This window comes from Gossypium hirsutum, chromosome A04 (genome assembly GCF_007990345.1).
Source record: "Gossypium hirsutum isolate 1008001.06 chromosome A04, Gossypium_hirsutum_v2.1, whole genome shotgun sequence".
Classification (NCBI taxonomy): Eukaryota; Viridiplantae; Streptophyta; class Magnoliopsida; order Malvales; family Malvaceae; genus Gossypium; species Gossypium hirsutum.
The window spans coordinates 23,702,310-23,713,829 of record NC_053427.1 but is presented as its reverse complement, the minus strand read 5'-3'; positions in this window follow the sequence as shown (position 1 = coordinate 23,713,829).

Here is an 11,520-nt window from a genome sequence, read left to right as displayed (position 1 = left end):
TTTCGTTAGCGGGTTACCTTTAACACCCACTGAGAAGGATTCAGTGTGGTCATCGTGGATCGATTGACCACGTTTGCGCACTTCATATCAGTTAGGACAGGTTATTCTCTGCAAAAGCTGGCGAAGCTTTATATTTCTAATATAGTGAGACTACATGAGGTACCGATTTCGATTATATCTGATAGGGATCCTCGCTTCACGTTTTGGTTTTGGAAGAAGCTACATAAGGCTCTGGGTTCAAGGTTGGACTTCAGTACTACGTTCCATCCTCAAATCGATGGTCAATTGGAGAGGGTGATTCAGATACTGGAGGATTTGTTGAGGAGTTGTGCTATTGATTTTCAAGGTAGTTGGGAGGAGTATCTGCCGCTAGTGGAGTTTGCTTACAGTAACAGTTTCCAGTCTAGCATTAGATGGCACCTTACGAGGCTCTGTATGGTCGTAAGTGTCACACTCCCTTGTGTTGGACTGAGTTGGGTGAAAGACGTGTTTTGGGTCCTAAGTTGGTTACTGAGGCTGAGGATAAGGTCAGATTGATTCAGGATCGACTGAAAGCGGCATCGAACAAACAAAAATCTTATACGGATATGAAGTGATGCGAGATTGAGTATTCTGTGGGGGACTTTGTATTTCTCAAGGTCTTGCCATGAAAAAAGATTCTGAAGTTCGATTGTAAAGGCAAGCTGAGCCTTAGGTTTATTGGGTCGTACCAGATTCTAAAACGAGTGGGACCGGTCGCTTATCAGTTGGCACTATCTCTAGAGTTAGACCGTATTCACAATGTGTTCCACGTCTCGATGTTGAGGTGCTACCGCTCTGATCCCTCACATATTGTCCCTGTTGAGGAGATTGAGGTTGGGCCAGACTTGACCTTTGAGGAGGAGCCAGTTCATGTTCTGGATCATGACGTTAAGGTTCTCAGGGGAAGAAGTTCATTCCACTGTTGAAGATTCTGTGGCGTAATCATATCACTGGGGAAGCTACGTGGGAACCTGAGGACGTGATGCGTTAGCAGTAACCTCAACTTTTCTGACCAGGTAAATTTTGAGGACGAAATTTTCTTTTAGGGGGTAGAGTTCTAATGCTCCAAAATTTTCCTTTTTTGTTATTATGAAAATGTGACAAAAATATATGTATGCTTATGTGGTTAAGTATTCTGAGTGTATGTGAGAGGTCCCAAATTTAAGCCTGGCATTTGGCAAACTTTGGTATTTTTCTGACTTAACCCCTACTCCTGGCTAGTAGGCTTTTAATTAAAAGTTTGTAGGTACTTAACAGGATGGGCCTGCTGATCTGGTGGTTAAGTGGAGTGTTAGTCAGCTGAAGGTCTTTTGTTCGAATCCCTGCATAGAAAATATTTTTGTTCGACTCTAAGAGAGAGAGTTTGAGTTGTGTTAGACGTCTAAGCAGTAGAGAGTTTGGTGGAGAGGATTATGGGGAGTTGGGATAAGGGGTTATCAGGATATTCATTTGGGGTTTCTTTTTAAAAAAATTTTTGCTCCCTTCTCCCTCTCTACCAAATTTTCTATCTCACTCTCCTTATCTTCTTTTCGATTTCTTGTTCAAGTCGTCTCCGTTGTGCAACGTTTGTTTTCGTTTGATCGGTAAGTTCCATATTGCTAGATTCTTAACATTCTTTTGGCTAAACAGTAATTGAGGGGTTTTTGTTTTGTGTTTAGGGGATATTTAAGGGGTTGAAGTTTCTCTATCGTCGTTGTAGTGTGAGAAATTTCTATTTCTCAATCGAAGGTAAGGTTTTGATATATTATAAATGGTCGACCTCGCTATGTTTTTGATTGAAGGATGGTTTAAGTGACTGAATTGGGAAATATTGGTCAATTATAGGTGCTGGATATCTCGGGAGTGTTTTAGCATCAATCGGTATACACTATTGACGCCACACAAGCGTTTGGCTGCCCTTGTGATGGGACACGAGCATGTGATTGACAAGGCCAGGCCGTGCACGCAAGACACAACTGTGTGATGGTTAGGTAAGCCATGTGCGACACACGGGCTAGACTAATTTGGGCCAGGTAGGCGTGTGGGTCCACACGGATAGTCCACACGAGCGTGTGGGATTTTGGGGATCACACGGCCAAGGCAAATTTAGGGCGTGTGGGCCCACATGCAGGCCAATAAGCATGTGGGCCCATTTAACTGAAAATTTTTTTAAGGTTGCACGGGTCGCCCCATTCGGCAGTGAACCTAGAGTGGGGTCGACAAGCACTACTTGGACCCCTATATGCGTAAATTGAATGCATGATGTACGACTGAGCATGATGCTTATATGCATGTATACTGAACTGTATGTGTAACTGTTAGTCATGTAATAGCATGTCATTTATTGTATGTCTGTATTGCATTGGGTTGGGATGATGATATATGAAGGAAGTGTACTGAAAGGCTTTTAAGCACAATATCTGGCAGCTCAGCTGTAAATCTACTAATAATGTGCCGCATTCGTTACTACTTGGAGTGTAGGGATGGTTGAGAGTTTTTAAACCCCACATGGAGTGTAGGGATGGACGGAGATGGTGTGTAGAGGCTGGTGGGTAGGACTCTGTTACTTGTTACTATGTGCATGACTGTTACTGTGATGGGCTAAGGCCCTAGTGCATAACTGATACTGAATACTGGAACTATAACGGGCTTAGGCCCAGATTGCATATGACTGTTTACTGCTAATTAACTGTATGCATGTTTTCTGTGGGGATTACACACTGAGTTTACGTAAACTCACCCCTTTTTGTTAAACTGTGCAGGTAATCAACAGACTTGACGGTTCGGCGCAGCGGAGGACTCTATGGTGACCACATGTTTATCGCACAATTTAAACTTCATTTATGATTTTATTCATTATTTTTATGGGTTGTTTTGATGTAATTTGGACTTTTGGATTGTTTGCTTTTGTTTTGGGTTTAAACTATTTTCATGAGATTTTGAACTACAACGAAAACTTGATTTTATTAAAATCAACATTTTTCCTAAATACGAACGATTTTCTTCAAATATCATGGTTTAAAAGCTTCTGCTACGAGATATGTTTTTAAACGAATTAGATTAGCGAGGAAATAAGTTTTGCAACTGACGAGAGATAAATAAAAGTTAATAACAGAAACAACTTTAACTTGATGAATTTGATTTTCAAATTCCATTCCATGTGACATCGCCAGATTCGGCAATAACATCTAGGCCGGGTTTAAAAAGTTGCAAAAAAAAAAACAAATATATTTGCAGAAGAAACTAATTTGAAAAATAATAAAATTAAAATATAAATACTTTCAAAATTTCACATGTATTACATCTATATAGATCGATCCCTTAAAACAATTCTTTTTTATGGAAAAAGGGACTAATCCCTTCAATATAGGGACTGATCCTATTTCTGAATAAAAGGATCAATGAATTTTTTAGATAGATAAAAATCAGTCGTTTTTCTTAATATAATGATTAGTGCATCTTTGAGAAAAAGTGATTGATCTCTTAAATGGTTATAAAAAAGAATGTTATTTTTTAGTAAAAAGGATTGATGTCTAAAATAAATGAATGGATCCCTTTGGTGTAATATAATTATTAGTTTATTTTACAACAAAATTGATGAATTCTTTTTCTTAAATGATGTTTAGTGTATCTTTAACGAAAATAAGTAATGCCTTTAATGATGTTTAGTATATTTTTAACGAAAATAAGTAATGCTTTAATATGGGTAGCAATCCCTTTGCATAACACGTTCATCAATTATGTCGTTTTATTGAAAAACAAATTTAAATCCCTTTCCATAACACGTTCATCAATTATGAGGTTTTATTGAAAAACAAAATTAATTCATGGAAAAGAATAGTTTGCTTTGTTGTTATGCATTTCATTAAGAATTTGTAATAATAAATTGTGCATAAATTATGTATGGATATTTTAAAGTCGTTATTAAAATTATAATATTTAAAAAAATATTTTTGAGTATAAAATTAAAAAATCAGGTTGATTGGGTTTTAGTTCGATTGATATGGAAATATCTTCTTATTTATGGGTTAGAGAGAGACTATAGGTAATTCTAAACATTATGTTAAAAAGAACAGATATACTTAGAACCTATAATAAAATTATTTAAATATTATTATAAATATATACTATAAAGATTTCATTGTTATATTGTACAAATTACACAAAATATCATTATGAAATTTTTTTGCTAATGCTCATTTTTCTTATACTGAAGGAAACATTGGAAAGTATCTATGTTTGACGTGCCAAATCCAAAAGATATTACTCCACTGCAGATCATTATTGACCAAACAATTCCTTAATAATAATAATAATAATAATAATAATAATAATAATAATAATAATAATAATAATGGTAAAAGTTGTATAGTAAAAAAATCTAGATCCTCTTTGATAAAAGAAAAAAAAAAGTGGATATATGTTGTTAAATGATTTGAATATGAAATTAAAGATAAAATATGAGTTAATTTCATCAAATATTCAAGTATGACTTGCATTATAAATAGATTCTTAAATTATAAAATTTTTTAATTACATATTTAAATTATAGATGTTATATCAATCAGATATTTTTGTTCATTTAATTATTACATGACACGCCAAATCTTATTTAACTAAAGTTAACATGAAAATTTTAAATAAAAAAAATATTGCCGCCTAACTTTTAAAATTAATAAAAAACTAAACATAAAGTAAAATTGGAAAAAAAAAGAGTGAATGATAAAATTTTTGTAAAAGTTTTGAAAACCTTTAAACTCACATTTTTAAAATATTTATTTTTACAATATTCTTTGTTCTTAAAATTTTCATTTTCAGTATATCACATACGATTTGACATACTATTTAACGATTAAATTAACTAATTTAATAATAAAATAATTTAATTGATATATATTGATTAGTTTAAAGATATAATTAGAATAATGTGAAATATAGGGCATAATTTAGAATAGAAATAACGTGTTTGATATTACCATTAAATAATACAAAACGAATAAAAAGCTTTATATTAGGAAAGTCGATGGGTCAAAAATCATAAACATTTGAAGGACGAATATTGTAAGAAATGAATACAAGAGCTAGTTGGATATGGGGGTTCATTTTGAAAGGCATGAACACTCTACATCTAATATTTGGGTCCAAATGTAACAGATTGATGTTGCAAGAGAGAAAAAGAAGAAAGGATGGATGCAGGTGTAAATAATGGGTGATGAGAGCAAAGTGGGAGTTGCTGAGAGGCAAGGTTGCTTTCAAGCCACCTAATGGGGATGAGAGATGAGGAACTACCAGACTACGACCCTGTTCCCGGTTGTGCGCTGCCCACTTTCAGACAATTCAACGTCCCCCTCACTAAGAGATGAAAATGCTAACTCAGTGTAGCGCTAAAGCTGTACCCATAACCAATAAAAGGGATTACTTTGAGGATTAGGGTTTCATAAGACGGTGTTTTTTCTAAGTTGCAGTTTTGAGGTATAGTAGGGATTGTAAATGTTGGAATTTAAAATCCTAATATTATTGGATGTAACTTTTAACGGGAGATTGCATTATTAGTTTGGTGTCGGTAGAATTTGTATTTAATCCATTACTAGTTTATAACTTGTAGGATTTAGAAATTTTCTTTTGGTTTATTCCTAGTAAATTTATGATTCCATTATACAATGTATTAGACTTTTTTTTATGGCTGCAATGCATTAGACATTTTTTTATGACTGCATTGCATTAGACATAAACTTCATATATATATAAATATAAAGATACCCTAATCTTCATGTCACCAAAAAAGTTAACATTAACATGTCAATAAATATTTTTCTAAATTCCAATTTCAACAATATTACCAATAATATTTTGCAAAGATGTACTGAAAAAGTAATTAAAATAAAGGATTATTATGATTAGTTTTTGTGACCCTTGTAGGAAAAGATTACTTCCCAACATCAAGTACAAATTATAATGGTAATTCAACCCTTATGGAAATTGTACCAACTGAAATTGAAATTGCAAACCAAGTAATGTGAGAAAAAGAATCACATTCAATACCAATTTAAATAGATTGAAAATAATAATGGATAAGTATTTCTTTTATATGATATTAAGGGTAAGTATGGGGTAACATGGTTTGAACTTGTGCTATACGGATGTTTAAAAATAACTTTAATCACCACTTATATATAAGTCAAGACGTGAATTTTGCAATTAAATGAAGAAAATTATTGTTTTCTATATTTGAAAATTGAAACAATAATTATTTCTTGTCATTTAAAAAACTTATATATAAAAAAATATTGTTATTTTAAAGATTTAATGAATGATATTTCAAACTTTAATACTTTCTCCTTAATTGGATTTAAAATTTTTCTATCTCACATTAGTATTTGACCTCACTACAACAAATTAGGCTTTTAACCGCAGTTTTAGTGGCGTTTAGATCGAAAATGCCACAAATATATAACATTAGTGGCACTAACCGAAAAACGCCGCAATAAGTCGTTCTATTATGATGTTTGTGGAAATAGCGCTGCAAATAGTACATATTTAGATTTTATCCAACAATGGCTGATATCATCTCCCCTGTAACACCCCATTCCCGTAACCCAAGATAGAGCAGAATACGAGGCATTACCTAACTCGATCTCATGCACACAAACGTTCCACAAGTCACCAAGACTTGGTCCCATTTTAGAACCTTTTCAATGTCTACTTTAAACTTCTTATTATGGGCCTACAAGCCCTAAATCGACCATTGAAAACTATTCGGGATCAGCCGGGTCCTTAAACCATCTATAGAAAATTTTACTTTAAAATAGGGCACACGCCCGTGTGGCCATTTCAACATGGTCGTGTTGATGGCCCGTGTGGCTCACATGACCTAAGCAATACAGGGACACGCCTGTATCCTCCACCCGTGTGGAATTAATTCTAATTTCACACCTACAAGGGTTTTCATATGGCCTGGCACACGCCAGTGCCCCTGGCCCTTGTCCTTCACACGGCTATGACACGTCCGTCTCCTAGCCCGTGTGCAAAAACATGGACATTCTGTTTCTGACGTCAAAATCCCCAAAATGTCACACAGCCAAGGCACACGCCCGTGTGCGGCCGTGTCCATCACACAGTTGAGACACACGGCCATGTCTCTGCCTATGTGTTTACTATCATGCATAATGACTTGAAATTTTTACGTGCAGGGGACACACGGTTGGACCACACGCCCATAGGGCAGACCGTGCGTCACACACGGCTTAGACACACTCCCGTGTGTCTACCCGTGTGGACAATATAAGGCTATTTACCAAGCCTATTTGCCACCCTTACTTACACAACCTATTTAATAGCAACCACACCAATACAAGAATAACTTTTTTAAACCAATCAGCCATAATAGACTACATATCAATTAAGAAATTACTCATTCATGAGAGTAACTTCATTTGCATATATCAAAATGAATATTTTCCATCATTCAATGCTTAATACAAAATGAAGGGTTTCCAACCCAAGCAAACACATTTGGCCAGTTCTCAATGACATAAAACTAGTAAAGTCTAAGCCCTATACATGCCATATTCAAAAATATAAATCAAACTATACCGAATGCTTCGATTGATAGTGTGATTGATATCTATGACTTCCTTTGGTCCTTGAGCTAGATAGGCGGAACTATAAGAAAATGAAAAAGGAGAAGGAGTAAGCATAAAGCTTAGTAAGTTGCACATAAATAAATATTCAACATAACTTTACCATTCATCAACAAGTATCATAATACACAAGTGGAATAAGCAAAACTTACTCATCAATATTCAATATACCTCATATAGCATATATTGAGCTCACATTTCATACATACCACCTGTACCACTCACAACACGATTATACTTTCCTTGTTAACTTGAAATCACACTTTCACCGTTGAACCATTTGGAACATTATCAGATATTCATTTAGCCTCAAACATTGGGTCAGGTGTCAATGCCATGTCCCAGATATGGTCTTACACAAGTTCTCCATATTTGTGCCAATGCCATGTCCCAAACATGGTCTTACATTGACACATCTCGTAGCTGATGCATGTCCCAGACATATCTTACACTAGCTTACGTCTTGTGGCCGAAACATGTCCCAGACATGTCTTACACTAGCACTCGTCTTAGTTTCGATGCCATGTCCCAGACATGGTTTTACACTGGCTCTCATAATGTGGCCGAAACGTCATGGCATGAATATCCGATTTATTTCCTAAGGTTCAATTTGGAATTCTACTATATCTATTCTCATCACATTTTCTCATTTCCAAAATCAAGCAATTTATGCTATAATAATTTCAGTACAATTCAAATACATATATTATTAATGTAGTTGTACTATTTACATGTAACTTACCTCGGATTACAAAATGTGGCGACTAGTCGATTTGCTTGGCTTTCCCCTGGTCTAGATTTGTATTTGGTATTTCTTGATCTATAACAGCATAATGCACTTATTTAGACACTAAATAAATTAGGCAAACAACATTTCACTTCTTCGATGAAATGACCATTTTGCCACTAGTGTGACAGCCCTAATTTGACCCTAGTTGGAAAATGGTTTTGGGACCACAAAACCGAGCTATAAAAATAATTATAAGTTATATTTCATGTTTATGAAGTGAGTAAATACAAGTGTGAAAGTTTCAAGCTTTGATTTGGTCATTTGCATGTGAATTTATTCAATAGGACTTATATGTGATACTTTTGCAATGTGATTGGTTAATTTTTAATGGTTTAATAATGCATGTGTTTAAAGGAATGGTTTTGCATGTTAATTTACCCATTTCTAGTTAGTGGCCGGCCATGTTACTATTATATTATAAAATATGATAATTTTTATAAGCTTTATTTAGTTAAATGCCATATTATCATGAATGAATGTAATAAAATAAAGAAATAAAATAGTAGGTGAGTGAAAACAACAAAGTATTCACCTTGTTTCTTTCCAAAAACCGAAAGAGAAGAAGAGTTGGGGAGAAAGGAGCCATTCGGTCATTTAGGTCTTCATTGAGGTATGAAATTCATGTAAATTTTTGAAATGTTAGATAAATTTGAACTAATCACCAAGTTCTTTAGGTAACCCATGTTAGAAATTTTGGTATTGAGATGCCTAGAACTTTCGGCCATAGTAGCTATGGAGAAATAAGGTTTTTGTTTCTTGTTAAATTGGATGAATCTTGTTGTATGAGTGCTTGAACAAACTATGATCAAATAGATGCATAGATTCAAAGTGGGAAGAATTGGCTATTATGTTTGATGCTAATGCCGAATATGAAAATGTTGTACTTGAGTAATGTATGTGGTTTGAGTTAATAAAATGAAAAGAATGCTTAAATGTGTTATAATCGATTAGGTGTTAAATTAAAAAAATTGCTAAAAATTTCCATGGTTCTAGCCAAATATGCGTTTGATTAAGAAGAAATTGTTGAAAAATGTAGGTGAACATGACAAGTGTATTCGGCTTAGGGCATAAAGGATATGAAAATTTTGGTATTTATTTTTGATTGTGTGTGTGTATGACCATGGATAATTGGCCGCATAAATATTATAAATACATGATGTATATTATAATTATTAAGCTACAAAACATTGTACATGTTCGGCCAAGGTAAATTATTTGAGTAAAGTATATCTTGATGGTACATTTCAACTAGTATAAAATGTATTAAAGCTATATGTATAATTGTTTAATGTGACTTACCAAATATACAAATTTGAAAATGAAATGATGATAGGCTTAAGTGGGCAATTAATTCAAGTGAATTGGTTCTAAAATGTATATGGATGCCGTATGACTATGTTTGATTTGGGAAGTAAATTGTTTGATTTAGCTCAAGAGCTTAGAGGATCAAAGTTGGATAGGGGAAAGGAAAAAGTGATCGAATAGCCGTTGAAATCGTTCGACAACATCCGAGGTAAGTCTTTGAGTAATGGAACTTAGTTTATGATTTGATTAAATCACGACATATAAGCATAACAAATAAACGGTGATATAATGATTCTACTTGAATTATGTATCGAGGTAATTAGTTTATACTTATGACTGGTAGCCGAATGTGTATAGAGATCATGTTATAAAGCAAATCGAAATCATGCTCTTTGTATGTGGCTATTGAGCCGAAAATGGGAATGGTTGATAAGTGTCTTGTGCTTGAGTTCTAGTAATGAAAATGAAATACAGATGTGTTATGATATATTGATATATGTGCATGATTATTCGGATGATATCCGGACTAAGATCCGAAGGCATTTGTGCTAGTTACTATATCCGGACTAAGATCCGAAGGCAATTGTGCTAGTTATTATAACCGGGTTAAGTCCCGAAGGCATTCGTGCGGGTTATTATAACCGGGTTAAGTCCCGAAGGTATTCGTGCGGGTTATTATACCGGGTTAAGTCCCAAAGGCATTCATTCTAGTTGTTACATCCGAGCCAAATTCCTAAAGTAATTATGTTTGGAAAGGCGCGATTCTGTCGTAATAATTCTGATTAATGTGTTCATAATCCCTAATATGACCAGGTATGGATCATATATACATTGGAAAAATGTGGTACAGTACAAGTTGTGATTATTTAATCGAATAATGCTCTCCCGGCCATTCCTTAGGGTTATATGAAGTCTATAGCTCACTCGAGTTACATGAAATTGATTCAAATGAAATTTAGTTAAGTTTGAGTTCGAATATGTAAACATATTGATAGAAGTGTAAATTAAAATGAATATGTGATCTTGTGCATAGACAATTATTTATCCTTATGAATGCTATTTCTTTTATGTTTTTGTTTCAAATGATTTCCTTACTTATAAGCTTACTAAGCATCGAAACGCTTACTCTGTTGCTTAAATTCTCTGTATTATAGATTTTGTTCGTCAGCTATCGGACTCGGAAGTGTCAAAGTCGAAGTCATCCACACTATCTAAGCCCCTTTTTGGTACTCTTTTAGTTGAACTTTGATAATGGCATGTATAGGACCGACCTTTGTTGTTAATTAAGTATCTTTTGGTAATGTATATATATTCGTATAGCCATGCGAAAATGGCATATATATTTTGAGTATAGCATTAAAATCATTTTGTATATATGGTCTTATGATATGGTTATTGAGAGGTATGGAAATGCTTGGTAATGATTAGCCATTGGAATGGCTAATCATGATCATATTTGGTGCTATGTATGTCAAATTGCTAGCTAATCCATGGAAACCATGAAATAGGTAAAATTTATCACAAAATAGATTCAGACAGCAGTAGTGACATGAATTTGAAAAATCACTAAAAATAGTAGAAATGGAATTAAATAATGAATAAGTTATGGAATTGAAGCTTGATGAGTCTATTTTCATATGGAAGAAACAAAACAGGTATATGAGCTATATTTTATGAGATGTTTAAATTTTTGTGAAACAGGGCCAGAGCGATTTCTGGATCCCCTGTTATGACTTTGGAAATTTACCATAAATTTTACAAAGATAATTAAAAGTCCTGATTTAT